This window comes from Vitis riparia, chromosome 12 (genome assembly GCF_004353265.1).
Source record: "Vitis riparia cultivar Riparia Gloire de Montpellier isolate 1030 chromosome 12, EGFV_Vit.rip_1.0, whole genome shotgun sequence".
Classification (NCBI taxonomy): Eukaryota; Viridiplantae; Streptophyta; class Magnoliopsida; order Vitales; family Vitaceae; genus Vitis; species Vitis riparia.
In genome coordinates, this window is record NC_048442.1 from 14,477,312 (window position 1) to 14,502,094 (window position 24,783).

The 24,783-nt window shown below is 31.1% G+C and overlaps 1 pseudogene; it reads left to right on the forward strand.

The window, feature by feature from the left end:
* Nucleotides 1–14,292: 14,292 nt before the first annotated feature.
* On the forward strand, nt 14,293–17,298 carry LOC117925988 (annotated as a pseudogene).
* The last annotated feature ends 7,485 nt before the right edge of the window (nt 17,299–24,783 follow it).

The following is a 24,783-nucleotide window of genomic DNA, read 5'->3' on the forward strand; positions in this document are numbered from 1 at the left end:
TTTGTGTTTAGTTCAATTAAGTTTTACTCTTCAATGGAGTTTATGCTACATATTATATTACATGTGGGTATAGGTTAAAAAGGTATTTCAAAGTGTTGATGATACTTTCTTATTAAAACTATTGTTTGGTTTCCGGAAACTACAAAAAAATGAAAAAAAATGTTAATGAAAACAATTTTTTGTATATTTGATTTTACAATAAAAATATAAAAGAAAAGAAAATATAATTAAAATTAATTAGAAATCTATATATTTTTAAATTATTTAATCTTTATACATATATAAAAAAAAGTGATTTACTTATTTTCCATTGTTTTCTAATTGTTATGTTAAAAAATAATTATATAAATGTAGAGAATAATTAAAAATAAAAAATTATAAATAAAAGTTGTTTTTTTATAATATATTTAAAAATATAAAAAATATATTACGAATATTTTTTCAAGTCCTAGACATACTTTTGTTTTAGAGAACAATAATTTTCATAAACTGTTCTATAAAATTGTTTCTAGAAACACTTTTCATACGAAAACCTCACTTGAAGAATTATAAAATTGTTATCATTCTCCATATCAATCTCATAATTTTAATTTACATCGATATCTCATCATGTTAATTTTATCTTCTAACTTTTTATTTCTTTAATAATCTAGTTACTATTCTTGATTCATTGTGAAATGATCTATTTATGTGGTTGCCCATCAATTTTAGGAAAAAGAGATGAAATTAGTAAGAAAAATCCTATGAAAAGTATTGATTTGATTTGCTTTGAAGTGTTGCTTGAAGCTCCTCAGCTTACGGAGACTTGGACGTGGTAGTGGGATTTTTTGTGGTAACCAAGACTTGGCAAGGGGCTTATTCTAGATAGTTATCAGTATCACTGCACCTTGTGGGTGTCCTTTCACTCTTCCGAATAAACTTTACCCGGTCTCATCACTAATGGAAATTTGGCTTCGCCAGAGCTTCTATCAAGTCACCAATTAAATAGAGAGGCGGTTCATTAGCTAAAGTAAATGCAGGTCATTTAATAAACAGAGATTTTGCTTAATACCACCCCTAAGCCTACGGAGACGACTTGACTTGTGAGCGAGATTTTTAATATTAGTAATAGAGATTCATGGAGGGGCAAATTCTGAAATAGTTTAAAATTTATGGGCAGACTGGCCTACTGGGTTGCTGTCAATGCACATTACTCATTACTATATAAGACATATCACTTTATATTTGTATACTTATTTTTTTAAAATAGTGTTAAAAAGCAATTGAAAATAACTAAAAGTAGTTTTTCAAAAATAAATTACTTTTTGTTTTTAAGATTATAAATCTGTTTTTTATTTTTTGATTCTAAAACATGTTTTCCCTCTTTTTTTTGTTTTGTTTTAAAGAATAAAAAATGTCTTAAAAATCAAACATGCTTTAAATCATCTGACCATGGTTTTCTTGAGAGATTTAAATCCATATCTATTTCTTGTACAACCCTATTTCTTTTTTCATTTTTCATTTTTCATTTTTTTTTTATTTTGCTGCTGTTTGACTTTTCTCTCTTTTTCTTCTTGAAACTTGTTGTATTGTTGAGTAATGAGATGGTACTAACAATGCAAGTGACATGTAGTCTGTAGTAAACTGCAACACTTGTCTAGTGGGGTGCAACAACCAGAAATCTAGAAAACTTATATACTAGAAGTAATGTGACACCTTATATATATTATATTGTTCCATTTATTTTCTTGCAAAGAGGTGAAAATGGACACTGCCCTGGCTTAGAGTTAGGATATTTTATACGTAGCTACTAACAGTATAATGAGCAACTTGGAATGTAAAAGTGCTTGGGTGGTTTATATTTGTGCAACACTATTAATGCAAATTGTAATCAACCACGAACTGTAGATCTTAATTATTTGGCTATTCTACAAGGGTCTTTTGCCTGTCTTAACGTTTGGCACTTGAAACTTAACAATGGAACTTATCCCCTTGACTGTAGAGTACTAACTAAAATAAACAATATTCTTTTCTATCCAAAAGGCTTCTAATTATTTGTCGTTGTTGAAAAGGTGAGAGGGAGATATATCAACACTCACCTTATGTTTGTTTTATCATTGAAAAGACTAAGAATAATAAAATATAAACAAAATTAGTTAGCAATTTATATATTTTTAAATTATTTAATGGTTTAATAGAAGAGCAAAAATAAATGAAATAAGTTTGAAGAAGTATATAAATATGATTTATTAATTTTAAATTTATTTTTTCTTTTTTTCTTATTTTCTTTCTTTTGCATTTTTCCTCAATTTTTTCAAAAACCAAACATAGCCTAAATTTCTAAAATAGTGGAAGCCTAGAAAATTTACCTCCAACCATAATAATGAGATTTTGTGTTATCCAAATATCATAATTCTTTGTGAGTGTATACAATAACCTTATCCCATAGAGGGATGAAAACCATAAATTTATAAAAGACTTAAAACTTTTTTACCTTATATATTTTCTATGAATAACATGTATATTTCTACAAGGGAATTGGTTAATAGACAAGTCTATCTTTTAGTCACTAAGAGAGAGATAAAACTAGCCAAGTATAAGTTGTATCTAATAATTAATAGGCCACTTAAGTCGATTATCATGTGCAAATTTATTTCAAAATTACAAAATAATGAAATGAAGTGCTTAAAAATAAGAATTAGGTCCATATGTTAGGGATGTACTTGTCTTAGACCTTGTTTAGCCGTTGTTATTGAAACAATTTTATGTTCTTCTTAACATGTAGTTAAAGAAAAATGGAAAACATGTTTGACAACAAAAAAATAGAAAACTTGGTATTTTTAAAGAGTATCTTTTAATTGTTTTCTCATGGTTATTTAAAAAAATAATTATACAAATATAAAATAAATAAAAATAAAGCATTATAAGTAAAAGTTATTTAAAAACATAGAAAACAAAATAAAAATATTTCTTCAAATTTCTAAACAGACTTCTGTTTGACAAAACATTAGTTTTCAAATGTTATTCTTCAAAAATGTTTTTGAAAACACTTCCCACACAAAGCTTAACTCGAAGAATTTTAAAATATTATAATTTTCTATCTCCATATCTCGTAACTTTTATTTTATCTTATAATCTTTTATTTCTTTAACAATCCTATTAGTATTCTTGATTTAGAGATGGAATCGTTAAGATTATGTTTAGTTCTCAAAAAATATGAGGAAAAGAAAATAAAGAGGAAAAATGGAAGAAAAGAAAATGTAGAGAAAAATAAAAAATAAATTCAAAGTCAATAAATTATTTTTATATATATTTTTAAATTCATTTAACTCATTTTCCTTCTTTATATAAAGATTAAATAATTTTAAAATATATAAAATTCTAAATAATTTTAATTGTATTTCATTTCTTTCATATTTTCAATAATGAAACCAAAAATAAGAAAACTATTTTCTTCAACATTTTTTTCTTTTTGCTTAGTATTTTTTGAAACCAAATATAGCATAAGAGAACTCGTATGAAAAGTAGAGGGTTGCCTTGCTTTCAATACTAGAATAGACCAGAAACTCCAAACTGTTATATCTCCATTTCTGCATTAAAATTCCGATGCTATGTGTAGGCATTAGATTGGCCTTTTGTATGGGTCTTGAACTTTATTACATTCCCGATTAAAGACACAAAGAGAGACTACTTCAGTCAAACCAAAACGGAATAAAAATACCCTTACCCACAAGCTTTTTGGATATGAAGTAAATGGGAATTTTTATTTGAGTTCAGCATAATGATTTTATTTATTTATTTGTTTTTTATTTTTAGAGAATGCTGAAGTCCATTTGCTGAAGCCTTGTGTCGTTCTCTTCACGTCATCATGAATTTTGGCCACCAATTCAGCAACTCCAAAGAGGTCAAGGACGACCACCATTTTTGTGGTTAACTAGCTTTCTGCTGTCTCATCGCTTGTGGAAGAGAGAGGCGGTTCATCAGCTTAAGCCAATGCGGGTCATATAATAAATAGAGATTTTTATTAGTAACAAGGAGTCATGGAGGGGTATATTCTGAAACAGTTTAAACAGTTCCATTTTATATAGAAGTTAGTATCGGTTATTTATTTATTTATTTTTAAATAGAAAATAAAAAGTTCAAACAGTATCTTGATTGCAAACAATTTTGAAAGACAAAAAATAAAAAAAAAAGTATGTCCTTTATAAAAATAGTTTCTTTTATTTTGTAAAAAGATTTGTAATTTCAATTTTATATTAATATTGAATTAAATTCCATTTAAATTTTGTGAGAAATTAAGAAAACAATTTTATAAATGATATTTAGTAAAATATGAATGGTATTTTTTGTGTTAAGAAATAATGATAAAATATGGATATTAATATTTTAATAAGGTATAAATTATATTTTTATCCAAAAAAACCCTTGGTTAAGATATTTTATTTAAAATAAACTAAAAGAATAAGGACAATTCACTCTTTTTAACATATGTAAAGGTAAATAAACTAAATTGTTTACTTTATGTACACAATTACTCTTTTAATCCTTCCTACATATTATTTTTTTTCTACTTTACTTCGTTATTTTTTTTTTCATTTTTTCTTCATTTTTTCGGAGAACCAACATAACCTAAATTTTTCTAAAAAAGTGGAAGCCTAAAAAATTTACCTCTTATCCAAGTATTACAATTCTTTGTAAGTATATATAAAAACCTTACCCCGATGAAGCATGCAAATTTAAATTATTAGATTAAAGACCCTATTTTCTTTTATTATTATTATTATTATTATTACCTTAGAGCTTTCCTATGAATAAAAATGTATATTTCTAAAAAAGAGTTGGTTGATGGACAATTCTATTTTCCCATCACTGATAGAGAGATAAAATTGACATAGTGAGAGTTATTTCTATAATTAATAGCTCACTGAACTCACCTAACATAATTAAATTTATTTTGAAATTACAAAATTTTGAAAACAAGGATTGGGTGCATGTGCTAGAGACATGTCTTAGACTTATTTACTAATTGTTTTTAAAAACAATTTATTGTTCTCTACAGGAAAAATATAAAAAAAGTAAATAGTTTTCTATTCTTAAAACAGAAACAAAATATTTAAAAAAAATATATTTTACTTATTTTCCATTGTATTATGATGGTTATGTTAAAAAATAATTATACAAGTATAGAAAATAATTTAAAATAAAAAATTATAAATAAAATTTATTTTATAATATATTTAAAAAATATAAAAAATATATTATGAATATTTTTTCAAGTCCTAGACATACTTTTGTTCTAGAGAACAACAATTTTCACAAACTGTTTTTTAAAATTGTTTTCAAAAATACTTTTCACACGAGCCTAACTTGAAGAATTATAGAATTGTTATCATTCTCTATCTCTATATCTCATAACTTTAATTTGTATCTATATTTCATAATGTTAATTTTATCTTAATATATTATGAATATTTTTTCAAGTCCTAGACATACTTTTGTTCTAGAGAACAATAATTTTCACAAACTGTTTTTTAAAATTATTTTCAAAAACACTTTTCACATGAGCCTAACTTGAAGAATTATAGAATTGTTATCATTCTCTATCTCTATATCTCATAACTTTAATTTGTATCTATATTTCATAATGTTAATTTTATCTTATAACTTTTTATTTCTTTAATAATTTCTTGATTCATCGTAAAATGATCTATGCGGTTGACTATCAATCTCTACAAATTGTCCTAAATATAATAGGAAAAAGAGATGAAATTGCCAAGAAAAATCCTATGAAAAGTATAGAGTTGTTTTGCTTTCTATTATAGAATAGACTATATATACACCATGGATCAGGACATCGAACCGGAGACTCCAAATAGGTGTACCTCCATTTCTGTGCTAGAATTCCAAAGGGATGTGAGGCCATTAGATTGGCCTTTTGCATGTGTCTTGACCTTTGGCCCTCCCTTAGAGCTTGACAATGACATGGTGTGGAAAAATGAATACATTATTACATCCCTCATTAAAGACACAAATTAAGAGAGACAACTTCACTCAAAAAGAAAAAAAAGAAAAAGTATAAGCATACCCATGAAATATCATGGATTAACAGTTGGATCAAGTACTCCAAACAGAATTATCTCTTTGCCCCTTAGACCTTCAAACATGGTGCTTCGATCCATTTTTTGCAGTCTTCTACCGTTCTCTTCACATTTTCTTCTTGAGCTTGGAAAATGAGTGAGCATGACTCTAAATGAAGACAAGTTCGTTTGTTTGGACCCAAAATTCTAAAATGATTTTCTTTCTATTTTTAAATTCTTCTAATTAGTTGTAATTTCCTATTTTTGTGTTTTGGGCTAATTCTAGGATTGTTTCTTATTTTTGTGTTTTGGATAGATTGTTTCCTATTTTTCTATTTTAGGTTTGTGTATATATATTCATTCTTAATCAATGAAAAAGTCAAGCTATTGTTTCTCAATAATCCTCTCTCTACTTCAACATGGTATTATAACCTAATTTTCTTGGGTGTATTTTTTTTTTTCCCTGAAAAATCAAAAGAACTCTACAACCACTCTCCTCAATGGCTTCACTCTCAAGATCCTCACCATTCCCTCATAATATCACCAAATTGTCATTCACCAATTATCTCACATGGAGCCTTCAAATCCAATCTCTTCTTGAAGGTTATGATCTTCATTACTTCATTGATGACACTCATACTCCACCACCACCCACCGTTAACATCATTAGTGTTGCATCCCCAAATCTGACATACACAACCTAGAAGCGTCAGGATTGTCTCATCTTTAGCGCTCTCCTTGGTGCTATCTCCGTTTCACTACAACCGCTTATTGCCCACACAACCGCTTATTGCCCGCACCACCACTTCCCTTGATGCATGGCAAACCTTAGCCAATACCTATGCCAAACCATCTCGTGGTCATATTAAACAATTGAAGGAACAATTACAGTGGTGTACCAAAGGCTCTCTAACTTGTTGGACTTACGCCTTTGCTACTACTGTATATCTCATCAACCGTATGCCCACACCCACACTACATCTCTCATCTTTCTTTTGACAAACTCTTTGAGTCTCCACCTAACTACACTAAACTTCGGGTGTTTGATTGCTTATGTTATCCGTGGTTTCGTCTTTATTCTCAACATAAACTTGACTCTTGTTCCACTCCTTGTGTTTTTCTTGGTTACTCTTCAACACAAAGTGTCTATATTTTCTATCTTGGTTGTCATCCAATTTCCTCAGTAGATCAACTTGTCGACGCTCTTACTAAACCGTTTCCACGAAGCTACTTCCAAGAATTACAGGTCAAGATTGGCGTCTCCTCCGGAGCTCCATCTTGAGGGGGCATATTAGAGAATTCATTACAATAGATTTTCTTTCTATTTTTAAATTCTTCTAATTAGTTGTAATTTCCTATTTTTGTGTTTTGGGCTAATTCTAAGATTGTTTTCCTATTTTTTGTGTTTTGAGTAGATTGTTTCCTATTTTTGTGTTTTAGGTTTGTGTATATATATTCATTCTTAATCAATGAAAAAGTCAAGCCATTGTTTCTCAATAATCCTCTCTCTATTTCAATAGTGTGAAGTGTTGCTTGAAGTTCTTCCTCAGCTTACGGAGACTACTTGGACATGTTAGTGGGATTTTTTGTGGCGACCAAGACTTGGCAAGGGGCTTTGTCTGGATAGCTATCAGTATCACTGAAGCTTGTGGGTGCCTTTTCACTCTTCCGAATAAACTTTTCCCGGTCTCATCACTAGTGGAAATTTAGCCTCCACTAGAGCTTCTATCAAGTCACCATTTGAAGATTGAGGCAGTTCATCTGCTTAAGTCAATGCAGGTGATTTAATAAATAGAGATTTTGCTTAATGCCACCCCTAAGCCTACGGAGACGACTTGACTTGTGAGTGAGATTTTCAATATTAGTAACATGGACTCATAGAGAGGCAAATTCTGAAACAATTTAAAATTTATGGGCAGACTAGCCTACTGGGTTGCTGTCAATGCACATTACTCGTTACTATATAAGACTATGGATCACTTTATATTTGTATACTTATTTTTTAAAATAGTATTAAAACGCAATTGAAAATAACTAAAAGTAGTTTTTCAAAAATAAATTACTTTTTTTTTAAGATTATAAATCAATTTTTTATTTTTTGATTGTAAAACATGTTTTCCCTTTTCTTTTCTTTTTTCTAAAGAATAAAAAATGTCTCAGAAAAATAATTATCAAACATGCTCTAAATCATCTAACCACAGTTTTCTTGATAGATTTAAATCCATATCTATTTTTTACACAACTCTATTTCTTTTTCCATTTTTTTTCTTTTTTTTTCTGCTGTTTGGTTTTTCTCTCTTTTTCTTCTTGAAACTTCCTGTTTTGTTGAGTAATGAGATGGTACTAACAATGCAAGTGGCATGTAGTCAGTAGTAAACTGTAATACTTGTCTAGTGGGGTGCAACAACTAGAAGTCTGGAAATTTTATATACTAGAAGTAATGTGACACCTTGTGTAAATTATATTGTTCCATTTATTTTCTTGCAAAGAAGTGAAAATGAACACTGCCCCAACTTAGAGTTAGGATCTTTTATATGTAGCTACTAACAGTATAATGAGCAACTTGGGATGTAAAAGTGCTTGGTTGGTTTATATTTATGTAGCACCATTAATGCAAATTGTAATAAACCACGAACTGTAAATCTTAGTTATTTGGCTCTTCTGCAAGGGTCTTTTGCCCGTCTTAACGTTTGGCACTTAAAACTTAACAATGGAACTTATCCCCTTGACTACAGAGTACTAACTAAAATAAACAATATTCTTTTCTATAAAAAAGGCTTCTTGGGTGTGAAGATTTATCTAATTATTTGTCCTTGTTGAAAAGGTGAGAGAGAGAGATATCAACACTTGTCTTATGTTTGTTTTACCATTGAAAAGACTAAGAACAATAAAATATAGATAAAATTGTATATTTTTAAATTATTTAATGGTTGGATAGAAGAGAAAAAAATAAATGAAATGAGTTTGAAGAAGTATATAAATATGATTTATTAATTAAATTTTTTATTTTATTTTTATACTTTTCCTCCTTATTTTCTTTCTTTTGCATTTTCCCTCATTTTTTTCAAAAACCAAATATAACCTAAATTTCTAAAATAGTGGAAGCCTAGAAAATTTACCTCCAACCATAATAATGAGATTTTGTGTTGTCAAAATATCATAATTCTTTGTGAGTGTATACAATAACCTTATCCCATAGAGTGATGAAAACCATAAATTTATAAAAGACCTAAAACTTTTTTACCTTATATATTTTTCATGAATAGCATGTATATTTCTACAAGGGAATTGGTTGACAGACAATTCTATCTTTTAGTCACTAAGAGAGATAAAACTGGCAACATATGAGTTGTATCTAATAATTAATAGGTCACTTAAATCGCCTATCATGTGTAAATTTATTTCAAAATTACAAAATTATGAAATGAAGTGCTTAAAAATAAGAATTATGTCCATATATTAGGGATGTACTTATCTTAGACCTTGTTTAGCAGTTGTTATTCAAAACAATTTTATGTTCTTAACTTGTAACTAAAGAAAAAAGGAAAACATGTTTGACAACAAAAAAATAGAAAACTTGGTATTTTTAGAGACTATCTTTTAATTGTTTTCTCATGCTTATTTTAAAAAATAATTATAAAAATATGAAAAAATAAAAACAAAGTATTATAAATGAAAGTTATATTTAAAACATATTTAAAAACATATAGTACAAAATAAAAATATTTTTTTCAAGTTTTTAAATAGACTTTTGTTCAACAAAACAATAGTTTTTAAATGTTGTTTTTCAAAAATGTTTTTGAAAACACTTCCCACATAGAGCTTAACTCAAATTTTTTTAAAATTGTTATCATTCTCTATCTCCATATCTCGTAATTTTAATTTTATATTATAACCTTTTATATATTTAATAATCTAACTACTCTTTTTGATTCTGAGATGAAATTATTAAGAGAACTCCTTTGAAAAGTACAGGGCTGCCTTGCTTTCTATACTAGAATAGACCATATATACATGGACTAGAACGTAGAACCAAAAACTCCAAACAAGTATACCTCCATTTCTGCATTAGAATTCCGATCATATGTGTAGCCATTAGATTGGCCTTTTGCATGGGTCATCTTTATTAGAGAAGACAACTTCACTCTGAAAAAAAATAAAAATAAATAAATAAATAAAATAAAATAAAAAATAAAAAACTTAAAGTGAAAATACCCTTACCTCATCATTTTATAAATCCTCTTTCCAAAAATATTAGAATAAGGATATAACATATCCAAATTTTTTGGATATGAAGTAAATGAGAACTTTTATTTGAGTTCAAGATATTTCTTTTATCAACCAGATGGTTATAATAAAAAGAAAAAGGAAAAAAAGGAAGAGAGATTTTATATGTTTCTATTTTTAAGAATAGAAAACCATTTACTATTTTTTTTTTGTTACCACATATGTTTGTTATTCATGGGAAAGATATAAGGTTAAAAAAAAATAAAAAAATTAGGGTTTTTGGTCTAATTATATAAATTTGTGTGCTTCATCACTTTACGAGTTAAGGTTATTTTATAGACTCACAAAGAATTGTGATTCTTGGATAAAAGGTAAATTTTCTAGGCTTCCACTTTTTTTTAGAAAAATTTAGGTTATGTTCGATTCTCTGAAAAAATTGAGGGAAAATACGAAGAAAAAAAAATAAATAAAGAAAAGTGGAAGGAAAGAAAAAATGAAAATATAAAAATAAAAAAGTAAATTTAAAATCAATAAATTATTTTATATACTTATTTTATTTATTTTTCTATTTTTATATAACGATTAAAATTTTTTAAAATGTTTAAATTTCTATCTAATTTTAATTATATTTTATTTTCTTTCATATTTTCAATGAAAAAAATCAAACATAAAAAATCATTTTCATTAATATTTTTTTTCTTTTCTTAATAATTTCTAGGAAAGCAATATGGTTTTAATAAAAATAATCAACACTTTGAAATATCCATTTAATCAATACCCACATGTAATATAAACTCCATTGAAGAGTAAAACTTAATTGAAATGAATATAGATTTTTCATAAAGCAATGTTAAACATCAACACGAGTTTGGAAGATGCTTAGAGTTTATACTTTATTTGGGTTATGTAGAGTTTGAAGGAAAATACAATTAAATTTTTGGAGAAAGAATATGTACCAATGATTAAGAGAGTAATTATGTACATAAAGTAAAAAATTTAGTTTATTTACATATGTTAAAAAGAGTGGCTTGTCCTTATTTTTTTAGTTTATTTTAAACAAAATATCTTAACCAAGTTCTTTTTGGATAAAAATATAATTTATACCTTATTAAAATATTAATATCCATATTTTATCATTATTTCTTAACACAAAAAATATTATTCATATTTTACTAAATTTTTCACAAAATTTAAATGGAGTTTAATTTAATATCAATATAAAATTGAAATTACAAATCTTTTTACACAATGAAAAAAATTATTTTTACAAATGACATACTTTTTTGACTTTTTCTTTTTTAAAAAATTGTTTGAATCAAGATACTGTTTTGGACTTTTTATTTTTTATTTTTAAAATAGAAATGATACTAACTCCTCTATAAAATAGACCAATTCTTTGAGGCTTAAAGAGAAAATGGCTTTTAAAATTTAAGATAATAAAAACAACTTTATTACATCAAATTTTAAAAATTTGCCCCTCCATGACTCCTTGTTACTACTAAAAATCTCCATTTATTAAATGACATGCATTGGCTTAAGCTGATGAACAACCTCTGACTTGACAGAAGCTCTGGTGGAGCCCAAATTCCACAAGTGATGAGACCGCAGGAAGCTAGTTAACCACAAAAATAGTGGTCGCCCTAGACTTCTTTGGAGTTGCTGAATTAATGGCCAAAATTCTTTTAAGAATGTTGGGCCTTCTATGAAAAACTACAAATGAAGCTGTCTCCATTTGGAGTCACGATGACGTGAAGAGAACCACAAAAGACTTCAGAATTCTCTAAGGCTTGTTTGGTAATTATTTTTTAAAATAGTTCTGAAAAAATAGTTTTTAAGAATAGTTTTTAAAAATTATTCTATAATAATTGTAAGTAAAAGTTTGTTTGAGAATCTAGAATAGTTTTTAACATGTTTTTAATATTTTGAAATATGTTTTAAAAATAATTTTTATGTCCATAGCATTATTTTTAATTATTATATATGTTTGTATAATTGTTCTTTAAAACAGCTCTAAAAAAACGACTAAAAACAATTAAAAGTTATCAGAAAACACTATATTTTCTGTTTTTTGATAATAGAAAATAGAAAACAACTTATAATTGCCAAACATGTTTTTCAATTTTTTTTTATTCTAAATAATAGAAAAATGTTCTTGAAAATAGTTATGAAAAAATAGTTTTTAAGAAAAATTTTTGAAAACTGTTTTGTGATGTTTTGTAGAACAAAAGTCTGTTTAGGAACATAAAATTGTTTTTAACATGTTTTTAATATTTTGAAATATGTTTTAAAAATAATTTTTATGTCTATAGCTTTAATTTTAATCATTATATATGTTTGTATAATTATTCTTTAAAACAGCTCTAAAAAAACAGCTGAAAACAACTAAAAAAAGTTATCTGAAAACACCATATTTTCCTGAGAATAGAAAAAAAAAACATAAAACAGTTTTTGATTGTCAAAGTATTTTTCAGTTTTTTTGTTCTAAAAAACAGAAATTTGTTCTTGAAAACAGTTGCCAAATAGGGCCATAGTATTTTTAGAAAACATATTTTACTTACTTTCCGTTGTTTTAAAAAATAATTATAAAAAAATAAAAAAATTATGAATAAAATTTATTTTTACAATATATTTAAAAATATAAAAAAATATTAAGAACATTTTTTTCAAGTCCTAGACATACTTTTGTTCTAGAGAACAACAATTTTCATTAACCGTTTTTAAAAATTGTTTTCAGAAACACCTTTCACACGAAGACTAACTTGAATTATAGAATTGTTATCATTCTCTATCTCTATATCTCATAACTTTAATTTACTATTTCTCATAATGTTAATTTTATCTTGTAACTTTTTATTTTTTTAATAATCTAGTTACTATTCTTGATTCATTGTGAAATGATATGCTCTATGTGGTTGCCTATCAATTTCTTCGAATTGTCCTAAATATAATAGGAAAAAGAGATGAAATTGCTAAGAAAAATCCTATGAAACGTATAGAGTTGCTTTGCTTTCTATAGTAGAATAGACTAGATATACACCATGGACCAGGACATCGAACCAGAAATTCCAAACAGGTATTACCTTCATTTCAATGTTAGAATTCTAGAGGGATGTGTGACCATTAGATTGGTCTTTTGCATGTGTCTTGACCTTTGGTCCTCCCTCAGAGCTTGACAATGGCATGGTGTGGAAAAATGGATACATCATTACACCCCTCATTAAACACACAAAGAGAGACAACTTCAATCAACAGAAAAAAATAAAAAGGTATGAGCATACACATGAAACATCATGGATTAACAGTTGGATCAATTATGAGCATAAATGTCTTGACCTCCAAACACGGTGCTTTGATCCATTTGTTGTAGTCTTCTGTCGTTCTCTTCACTTTTGCTGCTTGAGATTGGAAAAAGAGTGAGCATGACTCCAAATGAAGACAGGTTCGTTTGTTCCGACCCAAAATTCTAAAACGATGTGGTGTGAAGTGTTGCTTGAAGTTCCTCAGCTTACAAAGAATACTTGGACATGTTAGTGGGATTTTTTGGTGATGACCAAGACTTGGCAAGGGGCTTTTTCTGGAACCATATATCTTTGTAGAATTATGCCCATACTGGGTAGCTGTCAGTGTCACTGCCTTTTCACTCTTCCTAATAAACTTTACCCGGTCTCATCACTAATGGAAATTTGGGCTCCACCAGAGCTTCTATCAAGTCACCAATTGAAAAAAGAAGCAGTTAATCAACTTAAGTCTACAGAGACGACTTGATAAATAGAAATTTTGCTTAATGCCACCCCTACGTCTACGGAGACGACTTGACTTGTGAGTGAGATTTTTAATATTAGTAACAGGCACTCATGGAGGGGCAAATTCTGAATCAGTTTAAAATTTATGGGGCAGACTGGCCTACTGAGTTGCTGTCAATGCACATTAATCATTACTATATAAGACTAGGGATCCTGCCTGTGATCCCTCATCACTCCCATTTGCTTTCTTATTATCCATAGAAAATATGGGCTCAACTTTGTATCTCTTCATGTTCATGCGCTTTCTCCTTTTACTCGCATCCTTTTATCTAATGGTGGCTAACTCTTCTTCTTCTATGCAGCAGCCACTGTGCCATGATAGTGAGAGCTCTGCCTTGCTTCAGTTCAAGCAAAGCTTTTTGATTGATGAGGATGCTTCTGATGATCCTTCTGCTTATCCGAAAGTAGCAATGTGGAAATCCCATGGAGAAGGAGAGGGAAGTGATTGCTGCTCATGGGATGGTGTTCAGTGTGACAGGGATACTGGTCATGTGATTGGCCTTCACCTTGCCAGCAGTTGTCTATCTGGTTCTATCAACTCCAGCAGCACCCTCTTCAGTCTTGTTCATCTTCAAAGGCTTGACCTCTCTGACAATTATTTCCATCACTCTGAGATCCCAAATGGAATTGGACAGCTTTCGAGGCTTAGAAGTCTTAACCTTGCTGATTCTGGATTCTCTGGCCAAATCCCATGGGAACTCTTAGCACTGTCCAAATTGGTTTTCCTTGATCTCTCGGCAAACCCAATGTTGCAGCTTCAAAAGCCTGGATTGAGAAATCTGGTTCAGAACTTAAGCCACTTAAAGGAACTTCATCTAAGTCTGGTGAACATTTCTTCAACAATACCTCATGAGTTGGCAAATTTATCTTCATTGACATCGCTTCTACTCAGAGAATGTGGATTGCATGGTGAATTCCCAGTGAACATTTTTCAGCTACCAAGCCTACAGTATCTTAGTGTGAGGTACAATCCAGATCTGATTGGTTATTTGCCTGAATTTCAGGAAACCAGTCCCTTAAAAATGTTGTATCTTGCTGGTACAAGTTTTTCTGGTGAGTTATCGACTTCAATTGGGAGGCTTGGTTCTTTGACTGAATTGGATATTAGCTCATGCAATTTCACAGGGTCGGTCCCATCTTCACTTGGTCACCTTACCCAACTATCCTATTTAGACCTTTCAAATAACCTTTTTAGTGGCCAAATTCCTTCTTCCATGGCAAATCTTACCCAACTCACTTTGTTAGACCTTTCTTTGAATGATTTCAGTGTTGGGACCCTTGCTTGGCTTGGTGGGCAAACAAAACTCACTACTTTGTATCTCAGCCAAATAAATTTAATTGGAGAAATCCCATTCTCTGTTGTAAATATGAGTCAACTATCTATTTTGACCTTTTCAAAAAATCAATTGAGTGGTCAAATCCCATCTTGGCTCATGAATCTCACCCAATTAACTCTATTAGATCTTGGGGCAAACAATTTAGAAGGTTCAATCCCAAGTTCATTATTTGAACTGGTTAATCTTCGAGGTCTTTCCCTAATTTTAAATAAATTGACAGGAACAGTGGAACTCCACATGTTGTCGAAGCTCAAAAATCTCACCGACTTCCAATTATCCTACAATAGGTTATCATTGCTCATCCACGCCAGTACCAATGCAACCTTCCCTAAATTCAGGCTTTTAGGACTGAATTCATGCAACTTAACCCAGATTCCTGATTTCCTGCAGAACCAAGATGAATTGGAGTTGCTCTTCCTTACGAATAACAAAATTCATGGTCCAATTCCAAAGTGGCTGTGGAACATGAGCAAAGACACCCTAGAGATTCTGGCCCTTTCTCAAATCTTCTTACAGGCTTTGACCTACTTCCAGCCGTTCTTCCGTGGTCGAAGATGCGCATTTTAGACCTTGATTCTAACATGCTGCAAGGATCACTCCCAGTTCCCCACCGTCAACCTATATCTATTTAGTCTCTGGAAATAAACTCACAGGAGAAATTCCACCATTGATCTGCAACCTGACTTCTCTTAGGTCACTTGATTTGTCTGATAACAACTTCAGTGGCGGGATTCCTCAATGCTTGACCAACCTTAGCTCTTCATTGTTTGTACTCAATCTCAGAGGCAACAACTTGCATGGTGCCATTCCTCAAATATGCACCAACACAAGCAGTTTGCGGATGATTGACTTAAGTGAGAATCAATTACAAGGGCAAATACCTAGATCACTAGCCAATTGCATCATGCTCGAGGAGCTTGTTCTTGGAAACAATATGATCAATGATTATTTCCCTTCCTGGCTGGGATCTCTCCCGAGGTTGCAGGTTCTCATTCTGCAATCCAACCTATTCCATGGTGCAATAGGGAGCCCCAAAACCAAATTTGAGTTTTCCAAGCTGCACATCATTGACCTCTCTCACAATCATTTTACAGGTAATTTGCCTTCAGAATACTTCCGAAATTGGGATGCCATGAGAATTGTGGATGCTGATCATTTGAAATACATCCAAGCAGATGTAGAATTTAAAGCCCCACGATATTCATGGGAAGGTGCTTACACTGTCTCAATGACAATAATGAACAAAGGCTTGAGAAGGGAATATGAGAAGACCCCTGACATCTTAACAGTCATTGATCTTTCAAGCAACAAATTCTATGGAGAGATTCCGGAATCCATTGGGGATCCCAAGGGAATTCAAGCACTTAATCTTTCCAATAATGCTCTTACAGGCCCTATCCCCACATCCTTAGCAAACTTGACCCTGCTGGAGGCCTTGGACCTTTCTCAGAACAAGCTATCAAGAGAGATACCTCAGCAGCTAGTGCAGCTCACTTTCCTTGCATACTTCAATGTGTCTCATAATCATCTCACAGGCCTATACCACAAGGAAAACAATTTGCTACATTTCCAGATACTTCCTTTGATGGGAACCCGGGATTGTGTGGAAGTCCTTTGTCAAGGGCATGTGGAAATTCTGAGGCGTCACCACCAGCTCCATCAACCCCTAAACAAGGTTCATCAAGTGAATTTGATTGGAAAATTGTATTAATGGGATATGGAAGTGGACTAGTGATTGGAATTTCTACTGGGTATTGCTTGACCGCATGGAAACATGAATGGTTTGTGAAAACTTTTGGAAGGAGGCAACCAAAATGGAGGAGAAGGCAAGAAGGGGGCATAGAGGCTGAATTTATCAAACCACGATTTCCTTGAAAGGTCTCTTGATCCATGTATATTGCTTCCGTTGTTGGGTTTCATATTTCTTCTTTTCTTTTTCTTTTCTTACTTTGTCGTGGTGTTTTGAACTTTTGTTTTCTATGATATTCCAAGTCTTTCATTTGAAATAAAGGCAAAAAATTTATTCTCTAAGCACCTAGCTACAAAACTGAAAAATCAATGGCAAATAAAAAACCAATTCTATGAGATACAGTATGGAATATTTTTAAGTTCATTAAATGATGAACCTTCTATTTGTCCATGGAATTCCATACGGTTTTTTTTTTTTTTCCCATTCTCTTTTATTTTTATTTCTTCTCTTTCTCAAATCTTTTCTTTATTTCATACTCTCTACAAAGCAGGTATTGTCTTCAATCCTGTCATAAGATGGTTTCATGCAAGTGCATTCGATCAAAGATATTATAAGGAATGAAGGCAAAATTAGTAAAGAAGGCATGGGACAAGTGCAGGGGTTACACTGCATTTCTTTCTATAGTAGCATAGATCCCTTATTATATATTTTAAAATTATTTAATTGTTACATAAAAAAGTAAACATAAATGAAACGAGTTTGAAGAAGTATATTAGAATAATTTATTAATTTTATATTTATTTTTTATTTTTCCTTATTATTTTCTTTCCTTTACACTTTCTCTTAATTTTTTCAAAACCAAACATAGCTTAAATTTTTCTAAAATAATGGAAGCCTAGAAAAATTACCTCTAGACATAATCATGAGATTTTGTGTTATCCAAGTATTACAATTCTTTGTGAGTGTATATAATAACTTTATCCTATAAAGTGATGAAAACACACAAATTTATAAAAAAGATCCTAAAATTTGTTTACCTTTGACAAAGTGGAAGATATCTCTCTTATGATTAATAGGTCACTTAAATCATTGTAAATTTATTTTGAAAATTACAAAATTCTGAAATGAAGTGTTCAAAAATAAGAATAGGTGCATGTGTTAGGGATGTACTGGTATTGAAAATAATTTTATGTTCTTTAGAATTGAAGAAAAAAGGAAAACTTGATAATGCATGTACCAAATACAAGACAAGACAAGCCAAGAAGCAGAGAAAATAGAGAAAGGAGATTATGAGAGAACACAAAAATCCAATAGATTGTTGTGTTATTGTTGTTTCTAACTTGTTTTTTTCTTTCTGAAGTGTTTCAATCCAATAAATCTGGGTGGAAATCAATTGCAAATGGACATATTCACATCTCCACTAAAGACTTTGAGACGCGCAAATGGAAAGCTTGTTTTAGACTTTGAAATTTTCCTTCCAACTTCAATAAAGACTTGAAGGACGGGTCTATTATGGCATAACAATGCTCATTACCTGATTCCTAGTATATTCAAGAGTAGTGGTAAAGAGAGTGAATTAGAATTATGGGGTCAATTTTGTGTCTCTTCATCTTGATGCGCTTTCTCGTTTTACTCTCATCATTTCATCTAATTGTTATTAACTCTTCCTCATCTATGAAGAAGCCACTGTGCCATGATAATGAGTGATTTGTCTTGCTTCAGTTCAAGCAGAGCTTTTTGATTGATGAATATGCTTCTGAAGATTCTTATGCTTATCCAAAAGTTGCAACATGGAAATCCCATGGAGAGGGACGTGATTGCTGCTCATGGGATGGTGTGGAGTGTGATAGGGAGAGTGGTCATGTGATCGGCCTTCACCTTGCCAGCAGTTGTCTCTGTGGCTCTATCAACTCCAGCAGCACCCGCTTCAGTCTTGTTCATTGCCGGAGCCTTGACCTCTCTGATAATGATTTCAATTACTCTGAGATCCCACATGGAGTCAGTCAGCTTTCAAGGTTTAGAAGTCTCGTCCTCTCCAATTCTCATTTCTCTGGCCAAATCCCATCGAAAATCTTAGCACTGTCCAAATTGGTTTCCCTTGATCTCTCGAGCAACCCAATTTTGCAGCTTCAAAAGCCTGACTTGAGAAATTTGGTTCAGAACTTAACCCACTTAAAAAAACTTAATCCAAGTCAGGCGAACATATCTTCTACTGTACCTGTTATTTTGGCAAAGTTATCTCCTTTGATATCTCTTTCTCTTGAAAATTGTGGATTGCACGGTGAATTCCCCATGGGGATTTTGAAGCTGCCAAGCTTAGAACTCCTTAATTTGATGTTTAATAGATATCTGACTGGTCATTTGCCCTAATTTCCCAATGCTTGTCACCTCAAATATTTGGATCTCTTTGGGACAAGTTTCTCTGGTCAGATACCAGCCTCAATAGGATTATATCTGCTCATGCAATTTCAATGGGATGGTTCCAACTGTACTTGGCAACCTTACCCAGCTTGTCCTCCTGGACCTTTCGTTTAACTCTTTTAAGGGCCAGCTCCCTTCTTCATTGGCCAATTTCTTGGATATTTCTAGGAATGATTTCAGTGTTGGGACCTCGTCTTGGATTGGCAAGCTGACCAAACTCACTGTTTTGGACCTTGACAAGATCAATTTAAATGGTGAGATCTTGCCTTTTCTTTCAAACCTAACTGCACTACTGCACTGCATTATTTAAATCTGGAGAATAATCAACTAAATGGTAGAATTCCATCATGCCCTGGGAACCTGACCCTGTTAAAAAAGTTAGGTCTTGGGTGCAATAATTTGGAAGGTCCAATACCAAGCTCAATATTTGAACTATTAAACCTTAATACTCTTTATCCATGTTCAAACAAGTTGAGCGGCAGTGGAGCTGAACATGCTTGTTAAGCTCAAAAATCTCAGAGCTCTCGACTTAACCCCTAACAATCTATCATTTCTCACTACCGTCTCAATGGTTCTCTTCCAAGGTTTACGTATTTAGGATTAGATTCATGCAAATTGATAGAATTCCCAAATTTCCTAAGGAACCAAGATGAGTTGAAGTTTTTAACACTTTCTGACAACAATATGTGGCCAAATACCAAAATGTATATGAAACAGAGGTAAAGAAACTCTTCTGGTCATGGACCTATCACATAACTTCTTAACTGGCCTTTTGTCCTTCCATGGGTTACTCTGAAAGTTCTAGATCTTATTTATAATCGGCTGCAAGGGTCCCTTCCAGTTCCACCATCTTCCATAGCTAATTATTTTGTTTATAACAACAGACTTAGTGGAAAAATTCCATCGTTATTCTGCAACTTGCATCTTCTTTACATTCTTGATTTGTCGAATAACAACTTAAGTGGCCTGATTCCTCAATATTTGAGCAACTCCAGAAATTCTCTATTGGTGTTGAAGCTATGAGGCAACAACTTTCATGGGAGAAATGATTGATTTTAGTTACAATCAGTTGGAGGGGCAGATACCAAGATCATTGGGCAATTGTAAAGAGCTTGAGATTCTTAATCTTGGAAACAATCAGATCAATGATACTTTACCCTTTTGGTTGGGATCTTTTCCAGAGTTGCAACTTCTCATTTTGCGGAATAACAGATTTCATAGTGCAATCGAGAGTCCTAGAACCAACTTTGAGTTCCCCATGTTGTGTATTATTGACCTCTCACACAATAATTTTGCAGGTAATTTGCCAGTAGGCTACTTTCTCACTTGGGTTGCCATGAGCAAGGTCGATGAAGAGCATTTAGCAAATACAAGGATGGGATTTCTTCTCCCAGGATATGGGCTATACAAAAATTACACTTAATCGATGACAATGACCAACAAAGGCATGGAAAGGGTGTACCCGAAGATCCCTCACAGTTTTAAAGCAATTGATCTCTCAAGCAACAAATTTACAGGAGAGATCCCAAAATCCATTGGGAAACTCAGGGGACTTCATTTGCTCAACATTTCCTCCAACAGTCTTACTGGTCACATCCCATCTTTTCTTGGGAGCTTAGCACAGCTTGAGCCACTGGATCTATCCCAAAAAAATCTCTCAGGATAGATCCCTGAGCAGCTAAAGGGAATGACATTCCTTGAGTTCTTCAATGTTTCTCACAATCGTCTCATGGGACCTATACCAGAAGGGAAATAATTTGATACATTTCAGAATGACTCATTCGAGGGAAATCCAGGATTGTGTGGAAATCCTTTGTCAAAGGAGTGTGGAAACTCTAAGCCAACAACACCAACATCAACCTACAAACAAGGAGGGGACTTGGAGAGTACTGGCCGCAAAGTTGAAATGATGATAGTATTGATGGGTTATGGAAGTGGTCTGGTAGTTGGAATAGTAATTGGGCACAAAGGAAATGATTGTTTTTTCCAACACTTTAGGCAAGAGGCGGAGAAAATAGAGACGGGAGAGTAATAAAGCATACAGAAATTGAATTCCTTACTGTTGTTGTTATTGTTTTTTTTTTTTTTCCCCAACCGTTGAAGGGATAATGTTGCAGTATTAGTATGTGGATTAATATTGAGCATTGTGATTTCCATGTAAGAAGTAAATAAAAGGTGCTCTTCTTTGTTATGTAATATTTTTCCATTTTACTTCTGTTTTCTCTAATTTGAGTTTTTGGTTGCATGCAACAGTCATAATGAATACCCGTTGGCTGAGTTGGTCTATGCTTTGGGCTCTTGGGCATGTCTGTTTTGTCTAATTCTTTCAGTTGAATGAATATCACACATGTGATTTATTTTTTTCTCAATAAAGGATTATACTTCTTTTCTATATATATTTATTATATGATCTTTTCTTTTATACTATTTACAAAGAAATTATTGTTTTCAATTTAATTTTAAGATATGTTTCATGTAATTCTCTTTTATCAAAGATATTATGAAGAATGGAAGTAAAAATAAATACGGAACATTTGTGACAAGTGTAGGGGTTGCATTTCTTTCTATAGCAGCATGGATTCAACTCCATATGTGAACATTGTTGCCCCACCCTACCCTTCTCCCCAAGTCCTTTGGGTTGTCTTGGCATTTTTTTTTCTATAGCAGCATAGGTTTATAATGGGGTGTATTATTTAAAAGGGGAATTAGCTCAGCTCACTACTTGAACTAAAAGTACTTTAATTCTATGAAGCCTGCTAGATGATTTGGTGTATCACTTCATTCATTTTTTTTTTTTTTTTCTTGATCCATTATCGAATCTGTTCACACACTTGCCTATCAATTTCTTCAAATTGTCATAAATATTAGACGGAAAAGAGGTGAAATTATTGGGGAAACTCCCATGAAAAGATGAACTCCAGAAAGTCTTTTGACCTCTGGCGCTTGAGCTTGACAAGGGCTTTTGGTGTGGAAAAATGGATCTATTATTATTTATTCCGTCCATTTTTTAAAAATAGTTTTTTATTTACAAAAACAAAAAAGATCTCAAATCAAAGGAGATTTGATTCATGAAATTGACTAATTGTTAAAAATAATTAACTTGAAGCTTAACAATTGATCTAATTAATACCAACAAATCATGAAACTTAAAATTGATTCAATTAACATTCAAATAACAAGCCGAAAGTACTAGTCTATAATAAGTCATGGTTCCACATGGATTTTTGTTATATTTTTATGGCAAATTAAGTAAGCAAATTTGAGATTTCTTTATGTTTCTTCATTCTAAAATGAATTTTAGCCATTACTAAAGAAAGCCTTCATGTTGATCTGCTTCATGTTTTACTCTCATCTTTTCCTCTAATGGTGGCTAACTCTTCTTCTTCTATGCAGCAACCATTGTGCCATGATCGTGACAGTTATGCCTTGCTTCGGTTCAAGTAGAAGCTTTTGATTAATAGAGTATGCTTCTAATGATCATCATGCTTACCCAATAGTTACATTAATGTAGAAATCCCTCGATCTTGTTCAAGGTGCTAAATATTCATTCCATGCTTCAGTTACATTGTGTTAATGCACGTAGCTTTTCAGTTCCTTTGAAGTACTTTTTGACTGTCAAAATATATATATATATATATATTTTTTTTTTAAAACTATTTTTTGAGTACAACAAATATACATATTCCAAAGAAATTAAGCATGGCAGACTGATATGTTGGATGTACTATGATGTTTCAAGTCTTTCATTTGAAATAATTAAAAGAAGCTTTAGACTCTAAGCACCTAACACTGAAAATTTGGGAGCATGTAACAAATCAATTTTGTGACCTACAATATATAATATTTTCAAATTATCAAAAGACGAATCTTCTATTTGTCCAAGGATGTGAACGTGGTTGCTTTGCTCTCCTGCAAAAGTCTTCCGCGTGTGTTGAAAATTGGCACTTAAAGGTCTATAATGGTGTTTGGTACATATCCGAAGGGAAGAAGAATCCACATGGTACGCAGTTGAATGTCTTATGTTTGAAGATAATAATTATGCTTGAGAGCATCCATGACATATCATGGATTAACTGTTGAATAAATTAATGATTCCAAACAGGATTTTCTCTCTCCCCATTAGACCTTCAAACACGGTTCTTCTGTCCATTTGAAGAAGTCTTTGGCCGGTCTCCTCATGTGTTGCCACCTAAGCTTTGAAAAACGTGAGCTTGACTCAAATGTAGGGTATGGGATTTGAATTCCAACCCATCAACATTTTTATTTCCTTCATTTGTTAATTATTAATGATGGCTTTTGGATCTTCATGTTTTGGCAGTTAGGCTTGACAGTTGACAACAACATTGATTATTAATTTTGTTGACTTTTTCGCTTTGTTTGGGAAGTGAGAGTCACAGAAAGACCCAAAGGAAGCTATATATATATATATATACACTAAAGAACAAAGAGGATAGGAGACAAAGTAACCAGACTCAGGTTGCACATGGACTTATTCGCATCTCTGCTCTAAGACAAAGGATGCAAAACATACGTTATTTGCCAAAGTCTTTTGCGGGTCTCTCACTCACAATTTCTATAAAGGAGGGATACCATCAAGTTGGAATAAAACTATGAAAGAGGAGAGGGACAATTATAGTAATTACTTGGAAGAATAGTCTGAATATATACATTGAGCAGCATAGGTAAGGAGTAATAAAATAATTTCACAAAACATGTTTTCTAAGTTTTAAATAGATGTTAATTATCGCAAAACCATTTTAGCATAAGATGAAACCTCCAAAATAAGGGATCTATAAAAGAAAAACTCTATAGTGGAGGTGAGTCAAAGCTCTTTAATAAGTCAATATTCTCTAAGAAATAAGTTTTATTATATTTGGTTTTGATAGAGAATAAAATGATTTATCATATCACTTATTATATTTTATGTTTAATTAAAGATATGATATGATAAATGATGAGATATATTACTCAACATATTTTTTATATAGCTAAGTTGAGATATAAGATATGTGATTGGATCACAAATTTATTTTATATTACCATTTTTTAAAAATGATTAAAAAAATGATTTTGTCATTAAAAACACTAAAAATATATATATATAAGATATATCATAAAATAACACTAATATATACAATTATTACATACTTAATAACGTTATCTAATATTTATTTATTTATAAATTTTAAATATTTTAATCATGAATATTATTAAAAATATAAATTACTTACTAAAGTATAAATATTTTT